The following is a 20,177-nucleotide window of genomic DNA, read 5'->3' as shown; positions in this document are numbered from 1 at the left end:
GTGTGTTTTTCATTTTCATTTTTTTGCTTTTGCTATGGGGAATAAAGTGGCCGAGCAACAGGAAAGTCTTTTTACTTCCTGATGAGAAAACAGCCCCTAGATAGAGGCAGGACACGAAGGTGTTAAGTATGTGAAGATTTTGGAAGGTATAAAGTACGTGAAATTCATTAGAATGGCAGACTTCAAGCTGCGGAGTGGCATGACGTAGAAAGGATAATTAGGGAAGTTACAGTAGCTGATGTTAGATTGCTGAATACTAATACATGGTATGAAGTGGCAGCAGAGCTTACATCGTTTAGGTAGTACAGAAAGTTATGTGAGCAAACCAGGAAGTGATTTTTGTGGGTATGAGACGGGAGAATCTGCGCAGTCTGCTTTTAGCAGAATCCATGGTATAGGTAGTTATTTTTGCACAGTATGTGGTGCGCCCCGTCTCTCCCTACAGGGAGAAGGCATAATTGCTCCTCTCTATTATTCTTGTTGTTCTAATCTATCCTCTTTTTCCTCTGAGTCTTTTCTCTCCGCACTCTCTCTCTCTCTCTCTCTCTCTCTCTCTCCTTTCCTCTTCCTCCACATTTTTTCTCTTCTCTCTCTTCCCCTCTTTCTCCACTCCTCTCTTCTCCTCTCCTCCCATCTTCTCCTCCCTCCTTATCCACTCCCCCACCACACCTTTCTTCTCTCTCTCTCCACATTCTCTCTCCCCTCCTACTATTCCTTTGTCTCACTCATCACCCCCTCCTCCTTCTTCTTCCTCTTTTTTCCTCCGTGTTGCCGGCTGGGCCAACGCCCAATTCAAACAATATGGTGCTTACAGCACAAGTTTTCCCTATATGCCCCTGGCACAAACCAGCCATTGCCAGTTGTGATATCGGGGAAAGAAGGTGAAAGCCCCCCCTACAGTGGGCAGCCCCAGACATATCAGGCAGCAGGCAGCTCAGCCCTGGGTGCAGAGGGGGGAGGAGTGATATCAGAACGAGCTCACTGACAGATCCTCCGTTACCTCATTTCACAGTCAACAATATTGTAACCCTTAAGGTTTTACATGAACTTTGATATCACCATGTATTGATAATGTACAGCTTCAGCACCGGTCAGAGCTGCCTACATCCACATTCACACCAACATGAAACTATAATCCTAATCCATCATAGCTTCAGCAAGGGGGGAGACATCCTCACATAAAAAAGCAACTTCTAAGTTCAAAATCAGTCAGTGTATGACCCCAGTACAAGCTGTCACAACTATTCTTCTGATGAAGATGAAGAGGGAACATCATACATGCTGTCTAGTACTAGAAAAGAAACCCACAGGCACCAAGAATGCAAGGGCAGATAGAGGCACCACCATTACACTATGTGCACTGCACTTCAAGTCAGGTGACAATAGTCCAGACCCAGGGATGCATCCCATGCCATTTTACCGAAGAATGTAGCAGAAGCAGTGAACATATGCAGCCAGCTGGAATGATCTCTGGGCCATGAATGAAAATAGAAGCAGGTGATGCACTCTGGCCAATCATGAAGGAACAATTCAAACTTCCAGCAGAATCAGACATACACGCTTGGAAGTCAGGGCCACAGCTAATTGAACAGCTCAGAGAGTGAGCCATGACATGAGCCAAGATAAGACAGAGTCTGTAAAGAAGTTTCATTGCAGAGTAATGCAAGTATTCCAAGACTTGGGCTTCACCATTCATGACCAGATACACAGGCCTTTGGGCATGGACTGAGACAGCCAATCAGGAAACCACTGATAATGGCTAGGCCTAGGAACAGGTCAATAGCAGTGGACTGACCCAGAAAAAAAATGTTTTATGTGCGCCTAGGAGACTGTTTATTGCCGATTGTCGCCAAAACTGCCGCCATTATAGCACCACAAAGAGCGCAAAGAAGGAAACAGGTGCCGTGCTGCTGACAACGCTGGAAGGGGAGCCAGAGGTGAAGACGCTGCAAAGTGCCGACCAACACACCAGAAGAACCGCTGCAGACTCCAGAGAGGAGACACCGACCTCAATAAGGTTAGCAAAGGGGAGAAGCTATGTTGGAGCAGGGGGAAGAAGTGATGGCAGATGCAGCCACAGCCCCTGTAATGCCCCAAGACCTTGGGTTGGATGCAGCCGCCGGTCTCATGGCACCCCCGGGCCTCGCCACGAATGCACCTGCAGGCCCCGTCTTACCACCGCAGCTTCAATCAGCAGGCCGGACCCCGCTGCCGCTACAGTACCCATCATGCCGTTGTCCACAGTAGCCAAAGGGATTGAGTCCCAACCAGGGGTGCAGAAGACAGCCCCTCTCATGGTGACCACTGACCTGAAAGCACAACCACCCTACAAAGACAGAAAAAGTGTCAAGTGTTACATCTGTGGCAAGTTTGGCCATTTCCAGAACCAGTGCAGGGCACCCACGCCCCCGAAGAGACTGGACCCATGCAACTCAAGAGTTGGTCCAGAGAAACAGGTCAAGGAGGAAGTGCAGAAAGCAGTGAAGTACCCCGTCCATAGGACAGAGGCAAGCAAGCCAGGTCCGCAAGACACTACGCTCCTGACATGTAAAACTTCATCTGCAAGACCACTACCTCAAATTACCCTTAAAATGGATGGCGTTGTCAGATCCAAAGTGGTGCAGCCAGAAGTGTGATGACACCTGTGGAACTCGCTGATCCCACCTGCCTATCAGAATCCTCCGTGTCTCGCATGGGCATTGATGGTCAAGTCAGACATTCTCAGCTTACAAAGCCACTGAGCGTGTGCACTCAGCCAGGACACTCTATCCTGTCCCAGTTTGTGGTGTAAAGGACCTGCCACTCAACCTGCTGGGAGTGAACCTACTGCAGAAGCTGAAGGCAATCACAGTGTTCCAGGAAGATGGGACAGTGACACTTTCTTCATCCCTGACCCAAGAAGAGTCATGCTGGCGGCCCTACAAGAACATTAAGCAACCAATGAGGCCTACTCAAGGAGGTACTGGACATAGTACCAGAAAGTCTATGGTCTAAGCGACCCCAGCACGTGAGAAAACCTCAAGTTGCCCCAGTATGGGTGTCACTCAAGCCATGTACCCCGTACCCTCGAAAGGCCCAGGCCAGGCCTAGAGTCAAGCTGCCTCTGACCAACTGAAGGTCTACCTGGAAATAGGAATCATTTTTCCCCGTCAAGAAAAAGACTGTAAAAGGAGAGCCAGCCAAGTTCAGAATGGTATATAACCTGAGAGCTGTGAATGACGCCACAGAGTTTGAAACAATTATGCCGAATCCGCACACTCTGCTCTCGAATGTGCCTGCCACAGCAAAAGTGTTCACAGTGACCGACCTGGCTAAGGTTTTCTCCAGTGTTCCCCCTTCACCCGGATGACCAGTTCCTGTTTGCCTTAATGCACCAGGGGGGACACCACACATGGACAGTGATGCCACAGTGGGCCCAGAACAGCCCTTCACAGTTCACCAAAGCAATGTCCACAGTTCTCACCAACTGAGTCACAGAACAAGCAGAAGTGACCCTGCTACAATACATGGACAATCTACTCCTTTGTGCAATTGACTTTGACACGTGTAAAGCCCATTCCTTGTATCTCCTACTCTACCTGGCGGAGCAGCACTGCAAGATCTCAAAGAACAAAGTCCAGTGGTGTCTGAAGCAAGTTACGTTCCAGAGACACTGTATTGCTCACCAGGCGAAACACCTGACAGATGACCGGAGGACCACAGTGGAGAAGATGGTTCCTCCAACAACTCCAAAGGTGCTACAGGCCTTCCTTGGTCTAGTTTCGTATTGCAGAGCCTGGGTCCCTGATGCTTCCGTCCTAATGCAGCCTCTGTGTAAATAAAACAGCGTGACCCCGTTCCTCCAGACAGATGTGGCCTTCAGTTCGTTCAAGAAGTTAAAAGGCTCTGTAGTCTCAGCGCCAGCACTAGGCCTATCTGACTACAAGAAGCCATTCCGTCTCTACTTGATGAGAAGAGAAGGCCTTGCTACTGGAGTCCTGACACAGCTTCAGGGGGGAAAGCAGAGACTTTCGGACTACTTTTCAGCTTGCCTGGATCCAGTTGCAAGGGGAGCCTCTTCCTCCCGCAAGAGAGCAGCAGTTGCAGCACACGCCCTCCTGGACAGGACTACTGACATCAGTGGAAAAACCATTGGAAATCCTGGCTCTGCATGACATCTCAGCAATCCTCAACCAAACCCAGCTAAAACATCTCTCCACCGCCAGGCATCTTCGCCTCCAGTGCTCTCTACTCCTGCCCAACAATGTCACCATCTCCAGATGCACAGGCCTCAATCCGTCCACTCTACTCCCACTCCCAAGGGGGGATACAGATACGGATCCTCAGATAAAAAGTCTGATCAAAATCTGCATGATACCTTCTGCAGGGATCTGAATTTGCTCCGGACGGATGACCATGATTGCTTCAGCATCATGCAACAGGAAACAGCAGGACTACCCAAGATGGCAGAAGAGCCACTGACCAACCCAGAGTTGATCCTCTATGTGGATGGCTCCAGATTTGCAGATGATGAAGGAAGATTCCACACGGGAGGTGCAGCGACCAGCAATCAAGAGATCCTGTGGTCCAGAAGTCTGCCGCCCAGTCTGTCAGCCCAGGAAGCAGAACTGATAGCGCTGATGAAGGCCTACCAGATGGCAGAAGACAAGACTGAGAAAATGTATACCGATTCAAGGTACTTGCATGGCATAGCACACGACTTCGGACCCATCTGGGCTGCAAGGGACTTCCTCACAGCAAGCGGAACAACCGTGAAGCATCAATGGAGCCATTAAGGACCTGCTGAACACACTTCAACTTCCAAAAGTGGTGACAATGCTAAAAGTCAAAGCACATGGAAAACTGAACACAGTAGGGGCACGAGGCAACAACATGGCGGATATGGCAGCCAAAGAAACAGTCAAGGGAAGACAATATGGACAAGTGGAAGAGGTCGTAGAGCCGGACGGCTACTACAGGACGGCTGAAGACAGGAAACCTGACAAGATGACATCCTGTGATCTGCTCAAAAAAGCTGCAAGAGCAAGCCCCAAAGGACAAGAAGGAATGCTGGATGCAGAAGTGAGCAACACATGAAGAAGGAAGGGTATACTAAATGGACTACAAACCCTGTTTACCCCGAAGCATGTACCCTATGGTGGTCCAGTGGGCACATGGGCCCACACACAGATTAAAGACACAGATGAATGATCCGATTGGTGCTTACTGGTTCGCTCCAGAAATCTCCACCCTAACAGCCAAATTCATAAACAGCTGTCTAACCTGTGGCAAATGCAACCCTGGAAGAATGAAGAAAGTTCCCACACATCAACTTGCCAGACCACTGTACCCCCTTCCAGAGGATCCAGATAGACCACATCCAGACGCCGCCAAGTGGAGGATTCGAATATGCCCTTGTGGTCGCGGACGTGTTCTCAGGATGGCCAGAAGCTTTCCCAGTGAGGAACCAGTCAGCAAAGACTACTGCAAAGAAGCTACTCTCAGAGACGAGATATGCAGCTATGGGGTCCCAGAAGTGATAGAGAGTGACCAGGGACCTGCATTCACAGCAAACCTCACATGAGAGATCTAGTCAGCAGTAGGGTCAGACTTAGGCCTACACACTCCCAATCACACTACTCAGTGTTCAGGCACACTCCCAGAGGCCCAGAAAAGCTGTCACCATATGAAATTTTGTTTGTGTCTAGTCCCAGGTTAGGGGTATCCTTTCCCTTAGCAGCTGATTATGTAATATGATACTTTGTCTGCTTATGTAATTGAAATCACCAAGAAACTTGCTAACATCCATTCTCGAGTTTTTTCTTCATTGCCAGATCCAGATTCAGTGTCCGGTATGCACTCCTAGAAGCCAGGAGACTGGGTGTTGGTGAAAAAGCTTGTAAGGAGAACACCACTCGATCCCAGATTTGATGATCCTGCTCAAGTGCTGCTAATGACACCAAACTCTGTGAAACTGGATGGAAGACCCACTTGGATCCACTCATCGCATGGCAAGAAAGCTCCCCTACCAGAAGATGACACCCAAGCCAGAAAGATGTTGCGGCCTGACCGAACAGATGACCTACCTGATAAAGACTGCACATCGCTCACTACACATGCTATTGACTAAGAGACTGATTGCAACGAACCCCCGTTAGGGACAGATCTCCTGACCGCCCATTTGCGAAAAGTCTGTATGGAGTGGGGCACAGGCGTTAGGCTTGTGTCAGTTCGCCAACAGCACAAAAGAGTTGCAGCGCTTTGGGACAGGAGGCTAGGATTAGGGCAAGTGATATCTAAGGGGGGCTTGTGATAGAAATATATATATCATGTAGATCTCACTTGCATGTATACTCCTCTATAATCAAATATATACTTATATGCTCACATCTAATATATACATTATAATAAATGGTTTAAAATGGCTGACAAACTGATATAACCCAGACAGATCATATGGGGTTTTTCCATCTTAAAAACAGGAAATCGGGTCAGATGTCTGAGATAATGCCTAGAATCTAGCTGAATCTTGCTGAAACGGCAGACCAACAGTGTCAGGTGTCTCCACTTTGTCCTAGACAGAGAACTCGAGTTTAGTTGCTTGATCAGCAGTCATATGAGCATTAATCACAATATTCCATATATGTTTAGATAACCAATGACAGAGGAGCTAGACAATATGGTAATTAACTAACCACCCCTGACAACCCCTAACCACTCCTTTCTATGTGAAAATATAAAACTATGTATGTACAATAAAGTATCGGTATTGATGGAATGTTGTTCTGTCACAGTTGTGTACAGTCCATTCTTGATGAGCGCTCAAAATACTCAGTCTAATTGGGAGCGGCCACAGCACACACAGGGATATATTTATCCAACCCTAATATTTCCATAACAATGGTGCATCACCGCATTTTGTGAGAAATCTAACATTTCTAACATCCTAACAAAATAAAAGGAGGTTTGAAAGTGAATGCTGACAAAAAGTACACATATGAAAAATCCACAAGAAGTCAGGATGGCCGAGTGGTCTAAGGCGCTGCGTTCAGGTCGCAGTCTCTCTTGGAGGCGTGGGTTCAAATCCCACTTCTGACATCACCTTTTCATGAAACTATACAGATTCTCAGTCAATTATTGATTAGATGGGGATCAAACCAAACTTAGCAATGGGCCTTAAAAAATCCGATCCCAAAGTTACCACTACCTGGGAGTCTTTGGGGTGAATCTGAAATTGTCGTATACAGGTCCTTCTCAAAAAATTAGCATATAGTGTTAAATTTCATTATTTACCATAATGTAATGATTACAATTAAACTTTCATATATTATAGATTCATTATCCACCAACTGAAATTTGTCAGGTCTTTTATTGTTTTAATACTGATGATTTTGGCCTACAACTCCTGATAACCCAAAAAACCTGTCTCAATAAATTAGCATATCAAGAAAAGGTTCTCTAAACGACCTATTACCCTAATCTTCTGAATCAACTAATTAACTCTAAACACATGCAAAAGATACCTGAGGCTTTTAAAAACTCCCTGCCTGGTTCATTACTCAAAACCCCCATCATGGGTAAGACTAGCGACCTGACAGATGTCAAGAAGGCCATCATTGACACCCTCAAGCAAGAGGGTAAGACCCAGAAAGAAATTTCTCAACAAATAGGCTGTTCCCAGAGTGCTGTATCAAGGCACCTCAATGGTAAGTCTGTTGGAAGGAAACAATGTGGCAGAAAACGCTGTACAACGAGAAGAGGTGACCGGACCCTGAGGAAGATTGTGGAGAAGGACCGATTCCAGACCTTGGGGAACCTGAGGAAGCAGTGGACTGAGTCTGGTGTGGAAACATCCAGAGCCACCGTGCACAGGCGTGTGCTGGAAATGGGCTACAGGTGCCGCATTCCCCAGGTAAAGCCACTTAAAAGCAGCACTTTACTGTTGCTAAGTGGTCCCAAGTACTTTTTTCTGATGAAAGCAAATTTTGCATGTCATTCGGAAATCAAGGTGCCAGAGTCTTGAGGAAGACTGGGGAGAAGGAAATGCCAAAATGCCTGAAGTCCAGTGTCAAGTACCCACAGTCAGTGATGGTGTGGGGTGCCATGTCAGCTGCTGGTGTTGGTCCACTGTGTTTCATCAAGGGCAGGGTCAATGCAGCTAGCTATCAGGAGATTTTGGAGCACTTCATGCTTCCATCGGCTGAAATGCTTTATGGAGATGAAGATTTCATTTTTCAGCACGACCTGGCACCTGCTCACAGTGCCAAAACCACTGGTAAATGGTTTACTGACCATGGTATTACTGTGCTCAATTGGCCTGCCAACTCTCCTGACCTGAACCCCATAGAGAATCTGTGGGATATTGTGAAGAGAAAGTTGAGAGACGCAAGACCCAACACTCTGGATGAGCTTAAGGCCGCTATTGAAGCATCCTGGGCCTCCATAACATCTCAGCAGTGTCACAGGCTGATTGCCTCCATGCCACGCCGCATTGAAGCAGTCATTTCTGCCAAAGGATTCCCGACCAAGTATTGAGTGCATAACTGAACATTATTATTTGATGGTTTTTTGTTTGTTATTAAAAAACACTTTTATTTGATTGGACGGGTGAAATATGCTAATTTATTGAGACAGGTTTTTTGGGTTATCAGGAGTTGTATGCCAAAATCATCAGTATTAAAACAATAAAAGACCTGACAAATTTCAGTTGGTGGATAATGAATCTATAATATATGAAAGTTTAATTGTAATCATTACATTATGGTAAATAATGAAATTTAACACTATATGCTAATTTTTTGAGAAGGACCTGTATAAACGGAACTCTAGGACCGTGAAATAGTTTTTATGTGCATATGTTAGCTGTCTTGGCACTATAAAAATACTGCTGGCGGTCAATGAACCTGATGAATGGAGTCAAATTGAAAATGTAAAAAAATCTCTGTCAAAATTGCTGTTTTTTTCTACTCATTCACAAAGAGTTAATGAAAGTTATTAAATATGTACAACAAAATAGCAGGAGTTTCAAATAGAAATCATGCTGCAAAAACCAGTCAAAGCAAAAATAAAAATATCTACTTTCAGGGGTTTCGCTTGACATTTGCCAAGTGTCTAGCACTCCTAAAGTTGTTTGTGTTTGGCCGAAATAGCTCAGATGGGAGAGCGTTAGACTGAAGATCTAAAGGTCCCTGGTTCGATCCCGGGTTTCGGCAACATCATTTTTCTTGATTCTTTACATTTTAAGGAGAAAATAAACAAAGCACGTGGACTGATTATTTAAAGAAAATGTAAAAGGCCTAAAAATCTTAACTATCTACAGAAAATAAAATGTTAAAAAGATGAGAAATGGGAACTTTTCCATTTGAGCAAATTATTATTTTTTTGTAATTTTTCCTCTGTTTTGTTTATTTCCATTTCACTTAGCTGTAAGAGGATTTAAAGGGAACCTGATAGCTGATAAAGAAAGCATGTATCAGACACTAGCTGAATGATTTCAACCATGTATGTTTGACTATGAAATGCTGTGGTGTATATGAATTCATTGTGAGAAGTAATTTCTAAAATGGGGTCACTTTGGGGGGGTTTCTGCTGTTTTGGTACTTTTGGTACTCTGCAAATTTTACCTGCAAACTATTCTTGCAAAATCTGCATTCCAAAATCCAAATAGCGCTCTTATTTTCAAAGCCCTGCTGTGTGGCCAAACAGTAGATTCTGAAGAAATATGGTGCATCACCGCATTTTGTGAGAAATCTAACATTTCTAACATCCTAACAAAATAAAAGGAGGTTTGAAAGTGAATGCTGACAAAAAGTACACATATGAAAAATGCTATTTATTTACATTTTTGTGTGGTGCGACAAGTTGGTTTAAGGATATAAGCAGTCAAAGAATAAAAATGACTAATATTTCAAAATTTTAAACAAAATTTAGATATTTTCACAGAAAAAAACTAAAAATATATTGACCTAAATTTACAGTTAATGTAAAGTACAATGTGTCACAAAAAACACTTTCAGAATTACGGGGATATGTAGAAGCATTCCAGAGTTATTACTGCATACAGTGATAAAAGTCATATTTTTTTAAAATGGGGCTTGGCCATTTAGCTCAAAATAGGCTTGATAACTAATAGTTTAAACAAATGTATTGAAATAAAAACTGTAATATTAAATATTTTAAAATAATTTTCAATGACAATTACTGGTCATATTTCTTCTGACTAACTTGGAAAGAGTTAAGGCACAAAATCCACAAGAAGTCAGGATGGCTGAGTGTTCTAAGGCGCTGCGTTCAGGTCGCAGTCTCTCTTGGAGGCGTGGGTTCAAATCCCACTTCTTACATCACCTTTTCATGAAACTATACAGATTCTCAGTCAATTATTGATTAGATGGGGATCAAACCAAACTTAGCAATGGGCCTTAAAAAATCCGATCCCAAAGTTACCACTACCTGGGAGTCTTTGGGGTGAATCTGAAATTGTCGTCTATAAACGGAACTCTAGGACCGTGAAATAGTTTTTATGTGCATATGTTAGCTGTCTTGGCACTATAAATATAATGCCGGCGGTCAATGGGGCGGGACTATTTCAACTCTTTGTGTTCTCTTTCCCTATTAGGGCGGAGACTCCACATCCTATGGGGCTGTTCTGGGAGATTTCTATAAACTGAATTGCCGGTAAGTCTAATTTCATATTTGATTACCTCATTCATCAATAGACCATAAAAATACTTAATAAACAAAAGCTTAAAAAGCAGGTAATCATAGTTTTAAAGTCTGAAATGCACATGCGATACTGACATCTAAGCTTCAGCACATTTTGGGACAAATGTTTTCACATTGAAAGTTAACAATCATTAAAATATTTTCTCTAAATTGTTGTCTCCTTTTTTGCTCCAATTATTTGCATTTAATAACAAATAAAACTTGATGTAACATTATGCATGCACATTGTCTTTTATGTGCAACCATCACCTGTCTCACAAACACAGGGTTTGAATGAACCTGATGAATGGAGTCAAATTGAAAATGTAAAAAAATCTCTGTCAAAATTGCTGTTTTTTTCTACTCATTCACAAAGAGTTAATGAAAGTTATTAAATATGTACAACAAAATAGCAGGAGTTTCAAATAGAAATCATGCTGCAAAAACTAGTCAAAGCAAAAATAAAAATATCTACTTTCAGGGGTTTCGCTTGACATTTGCCAAGTGTCTAGCACTCCTAAAGTTGTTTGTGTTTGGCCGAAATAGCTCAGATGGGAGAGCGTTAGACTGAAGATCTAAAGGTCCCTGGTTCGATCCCGGGTTTCGGCAACATCATTTTTCTTGATTCTTTACATTTTAAGGAGAAAATAAACAAAGCACGTGGACTGATTATTTAAAGAAAATGTAAAAGGCCTAAAAATCTTAACTATCTACAGAAAATAAAATGTTAAAAAGATGAGAAATGGGAACTTTTCCATTTGAGCAAATTATTATTTTTTTGTAATTTTTCCTCTGTTTTGTTTATTTCCATTTCACTTAGCTGTAAGAGGATTTAAAGGGAACCTGATAGCTGATAAAGAAAGCATGTATCAGACACTAGCTGAATGATTTCAACCATGTATGTTTGACTATGAAATGCTGTGGTGTATATGAATTCATTGTGAGAAGTAATTTCTAAAATGGGGTCACTTTGGGGGGGTTTCTGCTGTTTTGGTACTTTTGGTACTCTGCAAATTTTACCTGCAAACTATTCTTGCAAAATCTGCATTCCAAAATCCAAATAGCGCTCTTATTTTCAAAGCCCTGCTGTGTGGCCAAACAGTAGATTCTGAAGAAATATGGTGCATCACCGCATTTTGTGAGAAATCTAACATTTCTAACATCCTAACAAAATAAAAGGAGGTTTGAAAGTGAATGCTGACAAAAAGTACACATATGAAAAATGCTATTTATTTACATTTTTGTGTGGTGCGACAAGTTGGTTTAAGGATATAAGCAGTCAAAGAATAAAAATGACTAATATTTCAAAATTTTAAACAAAATTTAGATATTTTCACAGAAAAAAACTAAAAATATATTGACCTAAATTTACAGTTAATGTAAAGTACAATGTGTCACAAAAAACACTTTCAGAATTACGGGGATATGTAGAAGCATTCCAGAGTTATTACTGCATACAGTGATAAAAGTCATATTTTTTTAAAATGGGGCTTGGCCATTTAGCTCAAAATAGGCTTGATAACTAATAGTTTAAACAAATGTATTGAAATAAAAACTGTAATATTAAATATTTTAAAATAATTTTCAATGACAATTACTGGTCATATTTCTTCTGACTAACTTGGAAAGAGTTAAGGCACAAAATCCACAAGAAGTCAGGATGGCTGAGTGTTCTAAGGCGCTGCGTTCAGGTCGCAGTCTCTCTTGGAGGCGTGGGTTCAAATCCCACTTCTTACATCACCTTTTCATGAAACTATACAGATTCTCAGTCAATTATTGATTAGATGGGGATCAAACCAAACTTAGCAATGGGCCTTAAAAAATCCGATCCCAAAGTTACCACTACCTGGGAGTCTTTGGGGTGAATCTGAAATTGTCGTCTATAAACGGAACTCTAGGACCGTGAAATAGTTTTTATGTGCATATGTTAGCTGTCTTGGCACTATAAATATAATGCCGGCGGTCAATGGGGCGGGACTATTTCAACTCTTTGTGTTCTCTTTCCCTATTAGGGCGGAGACTCCACATCCTATGGGGCTGTTCTGGGAGATTTCTATAAACTGAATTGCCGGTAAGTCTAATTTCATATTTGATTACCTCATTCATCAATAGACCATAAAAATACTTAATAAACAAAAGCTTAAAAAGCAGGTAATCATAGTTTTAAAGTCTGAAATGCACATGCGATACTGACATCTAAGCTTCAGCACATTTTGGGACAAATGTTTTCACATTGAAAGTTAACAATCATTAAAATATTTTCTCTAAATTGTTGTCTCCTTTTTTGCTCCAATTATTTGCATTTAATAACAAATAAAACTTGATGTAACATTATGCATGCACATTGTCTTTTATGTGCAACCATCACCTGTCTCACAAACACAGGGTTTGAATGAACCTGATGAATGGAGTCAAATTGAAAATGTAAAAAAATCTCTGTCAAAATTGCTGTTTTTTTCTACTCATTCACAAAGAGTTAATGAAAGTTATTAAATATGTACAACAAAATAGCAGGAGTTTCAAATAGAAATCATGCTGCAAAAACTAGTCAAAGCAAAAATAAAAATATCTACTTTCAGGGGTTTCGCTTGACATTTGCCAAGTGTCTAGCACTCCTAAAGTTGTTTGTGTTTGGCCGAAATAGCTCAGATGGGAGAGCGTTAGACTGAAGATCTAAAGGTCCCTGGTTCGATCCCGGGTTTCGGCAACATCATTTTTCTTGATTCTTTACATTTTAAGGAGAAAATAAACAAAGCACGTGGACTGATTATTTAAAGAAAATGTAAAAGGCCTAAAAATCTTAACTATCTACAGAAAATAAAATGTTAAAAAGATGAGAAATGGGAACTTTTCCATTTGAGCAAATTATTATTTTTTTGTAATTTTTCCTCTGTTTTGTTTATTTCCATTTCACTTAGCTGTAAGAGGATTTAAAGGGAACCTGATAGCTGATAAAGAAAGCATGTATCAGACACTAGCTGAATGATTTCAACCATGTATGTTTGACTATGAAATGCTGTGGTGTATATGAATTCATTGTGAGAAGTAATTTCTAAAATGGGGTCACTTTGGGGGGGTTTCTGCTGTTTTGGTACTTTTGGTACTCTGCAAATTTTACCTGCAAACTATTCTTGCAAAATCTGCATTCCAAAATCCAAATAGCGCTCTTATTTTCAAAGCCCTGCTGTGTGGCCAAACAGTAGATTCTGAAGAAATATGGTGCATCACCGCATTTTGTGAGAAATCTAACATTTCTAACATCCTAACAAAATAAAAGGAGGTTTGAAAGTGAATGCTGACAAAAAGTACACATATGAAAAATGCTATTTATTTACATTTTTGTGTGGTGCGACAAGTTGGTTTAAGGATATAAGCAGTCAAAGAATAAAAATGACTAATATTTCAAAATTTTAAACAAACTTTAGATATTTTCACAGAAAAAAACTAAAAATATATTGACCTAAATTTACAGTTAATGTAAAGTACAATGTGTCACAAAAAACACTTTCAGAATTACGGGGATATGTAGAAGCATTCCAGAGTTATTACTGCATACAGTGATAAAAGTCATATTTTTTTAAAATGGGGCTTGGCCATTTAGCTCAAAATAGGCTTGATAACTAATAGTTTAAACAAATGTATTGAAATAAAAACTGTAATATTAAATATTTTAAAATAATTTTCAATGACAATTACTGGTCATATTTCTTCTGACTAACTTGGAAAGAGTTAAGGCACAAAATCCACAAGAAGTCAGGATGGCCGAGTGGTCTAAGGCGCTGCGTTCAGGTCGCAGTCTCTCTTGGAGGCGTGGGTTCAAATCCCACTTCTGACATCACCTTTTCATGAAACTATACAGATTCTCAGTCAATTATTGATTAGATGGGGATCAAACCAAACTTAGCAATGGGCCTTAAAAAATCCGATCCCAAAGTTACCACTACCTGGGAGTCTTTGGGGAGAATCTGAAATTGTCGTCTATAAACGGAACTCTAGGACCGTGAAATAGTTTTTATGTGCATATGTTAGCTGTCTTGGCACTATAAATATAATGCCGGCGGTCAATGGGGCGGGACTATTTCAACTCTTTGTGTTCTCTTTCCCTATTAGGGCGGAGACTCCACATCCTATGGGGCTGTTCTGGGAGATTTCTATAAACTGAATTGCCGGTAAGTCTAATTTCATATTTGATTACCTCATTCATCAATAGACCATAAAAATACTTAATAAACAAAAGCTTAAAAAGCAGGTAATCATAGTTTTAAAGTCTGAAATGCACATGCGATACTGACATCTAAGTTTCAGCACATTTTGGGACAAATGTTTTCACATTGAAAGTTAACAATCATTAAAATATTTTCTCTAAATTGTTGTCTCCTTTTTTGCTCCAATTATTTGCATTTAATAACAAATAAAACTTGATGTAACATTATGCATGCACATTGTCTTTTATGTGCAACCATCACCTGTCTCACAAACACAGGTTTTGAATGAACCTGATGAATGGAGTCAAATTGAAAATGTAAAAAAATCTCTGTCAAAATTGCTGTTTTTTTCTACTCATTCACAAAGAGTTAATGAAAGTTATTAAATATGTACAACAAAATAGCAGGAGTTTCAAATAGAAATCATGCTGCAAAAACTAGTCAAAGCAAAAATAAAAATATCTACTTTCAGGGGTTTCGCTTGACATTTGCCAAGTGTCTAGCACTCCTAAAGTTGTTTGTGTTTGGCCGAAATAGCTCAGATGGGAGAGCGTTAGACTGAAGATCTAAAGGTCCCTGGTTCGATCCCGGGTTTCGGCAACATCATTTTTCTTGATTCTTTACATTTTAAGGAGAAAATAAACAAAGCACGTGGACTGATTATTTAAAGAAAATGTAAAAGGCCTAAAAATCTTAACTATCTACAGAAAATAAAATGTTAAAAAGATGAGAAATGGGAACTTTTCCATTTGAGCAAATTATTATTTTTTTGTAATTTTTCCTCTGTTTTGTTTATTTCCATTTCACTTAGCTGTAAGAGGATTTAAAGGGAACCTGATAGCTGATAAAGAAAGCATGTATCAGACACTAGCTGAATGATTTCAACCATGTATGTTTGACTATGAAATGCTGTGGTGTATATGAATTCATTGTGAGAAGTAATTTCTAAAATGGGGTCACTTTGGGGGGGTTTCTGCTGTTTTGGTACTTTTGGTACTCTGCAAATTTTACCTGCAAACTATTCTTGCAAAATCTGCATTCCAAAATCCAAATAGCGCTCTTATTTTCAAAGCCCTGCTGTGTGGCCAAACAGTAGATTCTGAAGAAATATGGTGCATCACCGCATTTTGTGAGAAATCTAACATTTCTAACATCCTAACAAAATAAAAGGAGGTTTGAAAGTGAATGCTGACAAAAAGTACACATATGAAAAATGCTATTTATTTACATTTTTGTGTGGTGCGACAAGTTGGTTTAAGGATATAAGCAGTCAAAGAATAAAAATGACTAATATTTCAAAATTTTAAACAAAATTTAGATATTTTCACAGAAAAAAACTAAAAATATATTGACCTAAATTTACAGTTAATGTAAAGTACAATGTGTCACAAAAAACACTTTCAGAATTACGGGGATATGTAGAAGCATTCCAGAGTTATTACTGCATACAGTGATAAAAGTCATATTTTTTTAAAATGGGGCTTGGCCATTTAGCTCAAAATAGGCTTGATAACTAATAGTTTAAACAAATGTATTGAAATAAAAACTGTAATATTAAATATTTTAAAATAATTTTCAATGACAATTACTGGTCATATTTCTTCTGACTAACTTGGAAAGAGTTAAGGCACAAAATCCACAAGAAGTCAGGATGGCTGAGTGTTCTAAGGCGCTGCGTTCAGGTCGCAGTCTCTCTTGGAGGCGTGGGTTCAAATCCCACTTCTTACATCACCTTTTCATGAAACTATACAGATTCTCAGTCAATTATTGATTAGATGGGGATCAAACCAAACTTAGCAATGGGCCTTAAAAAATCCGATCCCAAAGTTACCACTACCTGGGAGTCTTTGGGGTGAATCTGAAATTGTCGTCTATAAACGGAACTCTAGGACCGTGAAATAGTTTTTATGTGCATATGTTAGCTGTCTTGGCACTATAAATATAATGCCGGCGGTCAATGGGGCGGGACTATTTCAACTCTTTGTGTTCTCTTTCCCTATTAGGGCGGAGACTCCACATCCTATGGGGCTGTTCTGGGAGATTTCTATAAACTGAATTGCCGGTAAGTCTAATTTCATATTTGATTACCTCATTCATCAATAGACCATAAAAATACTTAATAAACAAAAGCTTAAAAAGCAGGTAATCATAGTTTTAAAGTCTGAAATGCACATGCGATACTGACATCTAAGCTTCAGCACATTTTGGGACAAATGTTTTCACATTGAAAGTTAACAATCATTAAAATATTTTCTCTAAATTGTTGTCTCCTTTTTTGCTCCAATTATTTGCATTTAATAACAAATAAAACTTGATGTAACATTATGCATGCACATTGTCTTTTATGTGCAACCATCACCTGTCTCACAAACACAGGGTTTGAATGAACCTGATGAATGGAGTCAAATTGAAAATGTAAAAAAATCTCTGTCAAAATTGCTGTTTTTTTCTACTCATTCACAAAGAGTTAATGAAAGTTATTAAATATGTACAACAAAATAGCAGGAGTTTCAAATAGAAATCATGCTGCAAAAACTAGTCAAAGCAAAAATAAAAATATCTACTTTCAGGGGTTTCGCTTGACATTTGCCAAGTGTCTAGCACTCCTAAAGTTGTTTGTGTTTGGCCGAAATAGCTCAGATGGGAGAGCGTTAGACTGAAGATCTAAAGGTCCCTGGTTCGATCCCGGGTTTCGGCAACATCATTTTTCTTGATTCTTTACATTTTAAGGAGAAAATAAACAAAGCACGTGGACTGATTATTTAAAGAAAATGTAAAAGGCCTAAAAATCTTAACTATCTACAGAAAATAAAATGTTAAAAAGATGAGAAATGGGAACTTTTCCATTTGAGCAAATTATTATTTTTTTGTAATTTTTCCTCTGTTTTGTTTATTTCCATTTCACTTAGCTGTAAGAGGATTTAAAGGGAACCTGATAGCTGATAAAGAAAGCATGTATCAGACACTAGCTGAATGATTTCAACCATGTATGTTTGACTATGAAATGCTGTGGTGTATATGAATTCATTGTGAGAAGTAATTTCTAAAATGGGGTCACTTTGGGGGGGTTTCTGCTGTTTTGGTACTTTTGGTACTCTGCAAATTTTACCTGCAAACTATTCTTGCAAAATCTGCATTCCAAAATCCAAATAGCGCTCTTATTTTCAAAGCCCTGCTGTGTGGCCAAACAGTAGATTCTGAAGAAATATGGTGCATCACCGCATTTTGTGAGAAATCTAACATTTCTAACATCCTAACAAAATAAAAGGAGGTTTGAAAGTGAATGCTGACAAAAAGTACACATATGAAAAATGCTATTTATTTACATTTTTGTGTGGTGCGACAAGTTGGTTTAAGGATATAAGCAGTCAAAGAATAAAAATGACTAATATTTCAAAATTTTAAACAAACTTTAGATATTTTCACAGAAAAAAACTAAAAATATATTGACCTAAATTTACAGTTAATGTAAAGTACAATGTGTCACAAAAAACACTTTCAGAATTACGGGGATATGTAGAAGCATTCCAGAGTTATTACTGCATACAGTGATAAAAGTCATATTTTTTTAAAATGGGGCTTGGCCATTTAGCTCAAAATAGGCTTGATAACTAATAGTTTAAACAAATGTATTGAAATAAAAACTGTAATATTAAATATTTTAAAATAATTTTCAATGACAATTACTGGTCATATTTCTTCTGACTAACTTGGAAAGAGTTAAGGCACAAAATCCACAAGAAGTCAGGATGGCCGAGTGGTCTAAGGCGCTGCGTTCAGGTCGCAGTCTCTCTTGGAGGCGTGGGTTCAAATCCCACTTCTGACATCACCTTTTCATGAAACTATACAGATTCTCAGTCAATTATTGATTAGATGGGGATCAAACCAAACTTAGCAATGGGCCTTAAAAAATCCGATCCCAAAGTTACCACTACCTGGGAGTCTTTGGGGAGAATCTGAAATTGTCGTCTATAAACGGAACTCTAGGACCGTGAAATAGTTTTTATGTGCATATGTTAGCTGTCTTGGCACTATAAAAATACTGCCGGCGGTCAATGGGGCGGGACTATTTCAACTCTTTGTGTTCTCTTTCCCTATTAGGGCGGAGACTCCACATCCTATGGGGCTGTTCTGGGAGATTTCTATAAACTGAATTGCCGGTAAGTCTAATTTCATATTTGATTACCTCATTCATCAATAGACCATAAAAATACTTAATAAACAAAAGCTTAAAAAGCAGGTAATCATAGTTTTAAAGTCTGAAATGCACATGCGATACTGACATCTAAGTTTCAGCACATTTTGGGACAAATGTTTTCACATTGAAAGTTAACAATCATTAAAATATTTTCTCTAAATTGTTGTCTCCTTTTTTGCTCCAATTATTTGCATTTAATAACAAATAAAACTTGATGTAACATTATGCATGCACATTGTCTTTTATGTGCAACCATCACCTGTCTCACAAACACAGGTTTTGAATGAACCTGATGAATGGAGTCAAATTGAAAATGTAAAAAAATCTCTGTCAAAATTGCTGTTTTTTTCTACTCATTCACAAAGAGTTAATGAAAGTTATTAAATATGTACAACAAAATAGCAGGAGTTTCAAATAGAAATCATGCTGCAAAAACCAGTCAAAGCAAAAATAAAAATATCTACTTTCAGGGGTTTCGCTTGACATTTGCCAAGTGTCTAGCACTCCTAAAGTTGTTTGTGTTTGGCCGAAATAGCTCAGATGGGAGAGCGTTAGACTGAAGATCTAAAGGTCCCTGGTTCGATCCCGGGTTTCGGCAACATCATTTTTCTTGATTCTTTACATTTTAAGGAGAAAATAAACAAAGCACGTGGACTGATTATTTAAAGAAAATGTAAAAGGCCTAAAAATCTTAACTATCTACAGAAAATAAAATGTTAAAAAGATGAGAAATGGGAACTTTTCCATTTGAGCAAATTATTATTTTTTTGTAATTTTTCCTCTGTTTTGTTTATTTCCATTTCACTTAGCTGTAAGAGGATTTAAAGGGAACCTGATAGCTGATAAAGAAAGCATGTAAAGTTAACAATCATTAAAATATTTTCTCTAAATTGTTGTCTCCTTTTTTGCTCCAATTATTTGCATTTAATAACAAATAAAACTTGATGTAACATTATGCATGCACATTGTCTTTTATGTGCAACCATCACCTGTCTCACAAACACAGGGTTTGAATGAACCTGATGAATGGAGTCAAATTGAAAATGTAAAAAAATCTCTGTCAAAATTGCTGTTTTTTTCTACTCATTCACAAA

At 39.4% G+C, this 20,177-nt stretch overlaps 9 non-coding genes across 9 annotated transcripts; all 9 read left to right on the top strand.

Moving 5' to 3' along the window:
* Nucleotides 1-6,994: 6,994 nt before the first annotated feature.
* Nucleotides 6,995-7,077, top strand: TRNAL-CAG (transfer RNA leucine (anticodon CAG)). The gene has a single exon. It is a non-coding gene; the product is annotated as a tRNA-Leu (tRNA).
* Nucleotides 7,078-9,118: 2,041 nt separating this feature from the next.
* Nucleotides 9,119-9,191, top strand: TRNAF-GAA (transfer RNA phenylalanine (anticodon GAA)). The gene has a single exon. It is a non-coding gene; the product is annotated as a tRNA-Phe (tRNA).
* A 2,025-nt stretch (nucleotides 9,192-11,216) lies between these two features.
* TRNAF-GAA (transfer RNA phenylalanine (anticodon GAA)) lies at nucleotides 11,217-11,289 on the top strand. The gene has a single exon. It is a non-coding gene; the product is annotated as a tRNA-Phe (tRNA).
* A 2,025-nt stretch (nucleotides 11,290-13,314) lies between these two features.
* On the top strand, nucleotides 13,315-13,387 carry TRNAF-GAA (transfer RNA phenylalanine (anticodon GAA)). The gene has a single exon. It is a non-coding gene; the product is annotated as a tRNA-Phe (tRNA).
* Nucleotides 13,388-14,432: 1,045 nt separating this feature from the next.
* Nucleotides 14,433-14,515, top strand: TRNAL-CAG (transfer RNA leucine (anticodon CAG)). The gene has a single exon. It is a non-coding gene; the product is annotated as a tRNA-Leu (tRNA).
* An 897-nt stretch (nucleotides 14,516-15,412) lies between these two features.
* On the top strand, nucleotides 15,413-15,485 carry TRNAF-GAA (transfer RNA phenylalanine (anticodon GAA)). Its single transcript has one exon. It is a non-coding gene; the product is annotated as a tRNA-Phe (tRNA).
* Nucleotides 15,486-17,510: 2,025 nt separating this feature from the next.
* TRNAF-GAA (transfer RNA phenylalanine (anticodon GAA)) lies at nucleotides 17,511-17,583 on the top strand. The gene has a single exon. It is a non-coding gene; the product is annotated as a tRNA-Phe (tRNA).
* A 1,045-nt stretch (nucleotides 17,584-18,628) lies between these two features.
* On the top strand, nucleotides 18,629-18,711 carry TRNAL-CAG (transfer RNA leucine (anticodon CAG)). Its single transcript has one exon. It is a non-coding gene; the product is annotated as a tRNA-Leu (tRNA).
* An 897-nt stretch (nucleotides 18,712-19,608) lies between these two features.
* TRNAF-GAA (transfer RNA phenylalanine (anticodon GAA)) lies at nucleotides 19,609-19,681 on the top strand. Its single transcript has one exon. It is a non-coding gene; the product is annotated as a tRNA-Phe (tRNA).
* The last annotated feature ends 496 nt before the right edge of the window (nucleotides 19,682-20,177 follow it).

This window comes from Ranitomeya variabilis, chromosome 4 (genome assembly GCF_051348905.1).
Source record: "Ranitomeya variabilis isolate aRanVar5 chromosome 4, aRanVar5.hap1, whole genome shotgun sequence".
Classification (NCBI taxonomy): domain Eukaryota; kingdom Metazoa; phylum Chordata; class Amphibia; order Anura; family Dendrobatidae; genus Ranitomeya; species Ranitomeya variabilis.
This window is presented reverse-complemented; position numbering and strand designations above follow the sequence as displayed.